The sequence below is a fragment of the Heterocephalus glaber genome, unplaced genomic scaffold (genome assembly GCF_053883595.1).
Source record: "Heterocephalus glaber isolate CG9 unplaced genomic scaffold, H.glaber_assembly_v1.0 deba00001465, whole genome shotgun sequence".
Taxonomy (NCBI): domain Eukaryota; kingdom Metazoa; phylum Chordata; class Mammalia; order Rodentia; family Bathyergidae; genus Heterocephalus; species Heterocephalus glaber.
The window spans coordinates 7442225-7446374 of NW_028258312.1; the positions used below are offsets into that span (position 1 = coordinate 7442225).

The following is a 4150-nucleotide window of genomic DNA, read 5'->3' on the forward strand; positions in this document are numbered from 1 at the left end:
GTGCTTCACAGGAACTTCTGTGCCCCTGGTCTTCCACAGACAGTTACATTATTGTATCTTTGAGGTAGCAGTGGACTCTGTTATATGCAGCTGAGTCCTTAGCCATTTGAAAGCCAACAGTCAGAACTGCCAAGGGCCAGTAGTTCAACAACAAAATTTGAATCATGACAGTCACTGAATGAAGTCCACAAATTCTGTCTCTTTGTCTTCCAACAGCTGAAATAATCTAGCTGTAATCTGCCACATGAGCTCTTTTGGGAAAGAGGGAGGGATGCATAAGATGCTGAATTAGGTTCCTTTTGAATTCTTTAGTCCTCTGGATGCTGAAAGGTTTTTCTTATCTTTTGAAATGTGAGTGCTAACTTGAAGTCAATAAAGAGTTTCTCTTTCTATATCTCTAACATAAGATCAAGATTATATTCATCCTCAGCCACCAAGTCTTGAGTTAATGGAACTAAAACACTCTGGGGAAGCATCCCAAACCTATTTGATGTTCCCAGGTGTTAAAATTTCCATTAAGACTTTTACATTAGCTAAGGTGTCAAGCGCAAGGACCCGAGTTCGATCCCCGGTACCAAAAAAAAAAAAAATACATACTTCTAGATAGGTCCACAGTGGCTTCACATCGGAAGAAATAGTGGCACATCCACGATTCTGCCCAAGGGCTGGAATAACTTTCACTCCTGCAGATACTTCTGTTATATAATTTAGCTGGTATTCTGTGATTGTCATTGGTAGTTTAGCTATAGTTTTGTAGAATAATGTAAAGACACCATTGATTTTTAACTAATGTCATTCAAGATGCATTGGTAGGGACTCCTAGAGTCTTTAGGATGAGTCGTTTATTTTGTCTCCTCATCAAATACCATGGCTTTCCCACATTGTTTCATCCTCTAGGTCTCTGCATTCTGGCACACATCTTGCCAGCAAACTCTTATCTTTGGCATACAATCACAAGCAAAGTACTTTTTATTTTTATTTAACTAAACAATAATTTCATTTGATGCATAGTTTTAAAATCTTATGTGAAATCTTCTCTGTCAGTAGTTTTGTTGTTTGTGTGGAAAATGTTTAATAAAGTACATTTTTTTCTTTCATAAATTAGATATTAGAAGCTGTGTTGCTCAGCCTAGGCTGCATATTTGAATCACCTAGGGGCCAGGGATTTAGCTCAGTGGTTCCGCCACCTGCCTCGCAAGCACAAGATCCCGAGTCCAATCCCATGTATCAAAAAAAAAAAAAGCAAATCACCTAGGAGCATTTAAATATACTGATGCCCAAGTCCTCCCTTAGATTGAGTAAGAGTCTCTGAGGTTAGAATTGGGTTTCTCATATTTCTTTCTCTTTGTTTAGCTTGTATGTATATATGTATTTATGTATGTTTTTATAAATATTTACTAAATGCCTACTATACTCCCAGGCACTAGCTTAGTACTGTACATATAATAATGAAAAATACCAAATTGATACATCTTTTCCTCAATAGACAAAAAAGACTATTACCAAAAAGAAACACAGATAATAGCGCAAAACTTTCTTTTTAATGAACTAAGAGAAACTGTTAGTATAAATGAAACAAATTAGCATATATATTGAGATACTTTTGAAACAGAATAGAGAATTGAGGGAATTATTTGAACTCTCTATTTCTCTATCTTCTATTTTGCTCTTTATTTATATGTGTATATATCTTGTTTCTCATATAAGCAAAACCAAGCAGTATTTAAGCTTATGTGTCTAAAAGTTACCCAGATTACTCTAATGTGCAAGCAGATTTGAGAACCTCTACTTTTAAAATAACCAATTGTGTATTTCCCCAGTTCAAAACTCTTCCTCCACAGAAAACAGCGTAACTCCTTTGCAAGACATTTAATGTCCTCCCCAGAATGACTCCACTACTCTTCCAGACAAGTTTGTGCTGTTTTCCTGTATATACCTGCCCTCAGACTACATGTTCTCAGAGTTCTAAGTCCCATCTCCATATGTTAGCACGTACTTTGAGGAAGAGACCCTATCCTTGTTCATGAAAACCTTTCCTTTTCTAAATATATCCCTTAAGCATCATTACCTTATTTAAACCCTCCCTGGTTCTCCCACACAATGTTCGCTTCTCTCTGTGCCTTACACCCTTATCATTTTGTGTATGCTGTATGTCTTATAGACTTGTACTTGTCTTTATATCCCTTTTCTCCAACAAAACTGATTTACTTAAGTCCATATCTTGCCATCCTTTGTATTATTTTATAGTGCCTAAAACATGAGTGTTCAAAATTTGAATAAATAAAATTTATTTTGATATGAGGATATTTTGATATTTATTTTTTATATGAGGAGCTGAATGTGAGTTCTAGAGTCAGCTGGCTTTAAATGGCAACTTTGCCATTTTACTAGCATTGTGACCTTAAACAAGTTGTTTAATGCTTCTAAGCCTCAATTTCCATATCAATCAAATGGAAATGATACTATTGCCTACTTCAGAGGCTTGTGAGAATTAAATGGTATACTGTTCATAAAGTAGCTAATATACTACCTAATGCATACTATGCGGTACAGAAATATTTGCTGCTATCATTTGCATTACCTTCTAATTGATTTCCATTTGGATGGAGCTGTAAGTATTATCTGTAACAGGAATGGAGCATGAATGGGTAAAATATAGGCAATAAGGTTTGCATCAATCTGGTGATCTGATGGGTCAGTAGAGCCCTCCTGCCTTTCTCTTCCAGGACTTTTTTTTCTCAGTACCAGGGATCTAACTCAGGACCTTGTGTTTGTGAGGCAAGCACAGTGCCCCTGAACTAAATCCCTATTCCTCGCTTCCAGGATCTTATTGGCTGACATTGAAGTTCATATGGGAGTCACGGTAGACTTTGAAAGACAAGGAATTCTGACTTTGAAAGAATATGCAATCAGAGGAAAGTGAAAATGCTTATGATATATGAAAAGAATTATCCTATATAATTTTATATGATTGGTAATAGGAATTACTGGAAATTCAGTGATCCCTCCAAAGTCTCACATGAAGTAATGAGAATCTTCAGAAAGTAGAGGACTCTGAATTTCCTACTGTAATAAATAAAATAAATTTAAAAATGGATATACACTAATACTTTATGGCACTAATGCAGAGGCACTTGTTGCAACATATCATCATGGTCCCTGGTCCATGGGCTGATTCTGTGGAGTTTCTGGTAGTTACAAGGGAAAGAAAGAAGATTGAGAAAGAAGACAAAGCAAGCAGAATCAGATCATTTACTTACTTTTTCATGTTGCCTACTCTTAACAAGCATTAGTACTGTGAGGTCTTAGATCTATAAAATCACTATTATGATGACTAAGAATTATAAAATAATGTAGCTGTATGCATTATTACTACATTTTAACCTACATATTAACTCAAAAATGACAGACTAGGTTGTAGCACAGCTGTGGAGTGGTTGCCTAGCATGTGGATTGCATGTCGGTCGTTACCCTGCAAAAAAGAAAAAAAATGGCATATCCTGTAGCATAATACCTATCCTCACATATCTACTCAGTAACTATAAACTGTTGCTAATATCAGAGGATTATGATGATTATGATTATCCATGACTCATTCATCAGTAGGAGAAAACCTACTTCCATAGTATATTTATGAACATTGGCTGGGATGGTGCACTAAAATTTATGTTAAATTCTATTTGACCTAATTGCAAATAATAATGCTATCTTGATATTTGAGCTTGAGAATTTCAGTATCATAGAAGATGAGTTTTTAGGTCCTAGAAATGCAATGTTACTAATAATTGAGATAATCAATTGACTTTAAAATTATTTTCATATTTAATGTATATAATATTTTTAAAATCATAGATGCAGTAATGACCACAGGATAAAGAAGGACCATTATATTGAGGTATAAAACTGAAACATATGGCTGTTTCTAGAAGATATGTTTATGGTAATATAACATGTGCAAAGCATATGGAGGAAGTCAGGTTGGAAGCCCTCTGGAGATTAGACTAATATATCACCACTAAATAGATGTAAATTGCAGTGCCTTAGTAACCTACTATCTCTTAGCTTTTCAGTAGCAAAAGTGAAGATATTTTTAAAAGTAAAAATCATTTAGACATGTATTTACATAGAATTTATTTATTTTTATCCTTAG

At 34.8% G+C, this 4150-nt stretch overlaps 1 protein-coding gene across 5 annotated transcripts in view; it reads left to right on the forward strand.

Moving 5' to 3' along the window:
• Fbxl17 (F-box and leucine rich repeat protein 17) overlaps window positions 1-4150 on the forward strand; it is a 489427-nt gene that overhangs the window by 400093 nt on the left and 85184 nt on the right. The gene's annotated exons all lie outside the window — the stretch shown is intronic.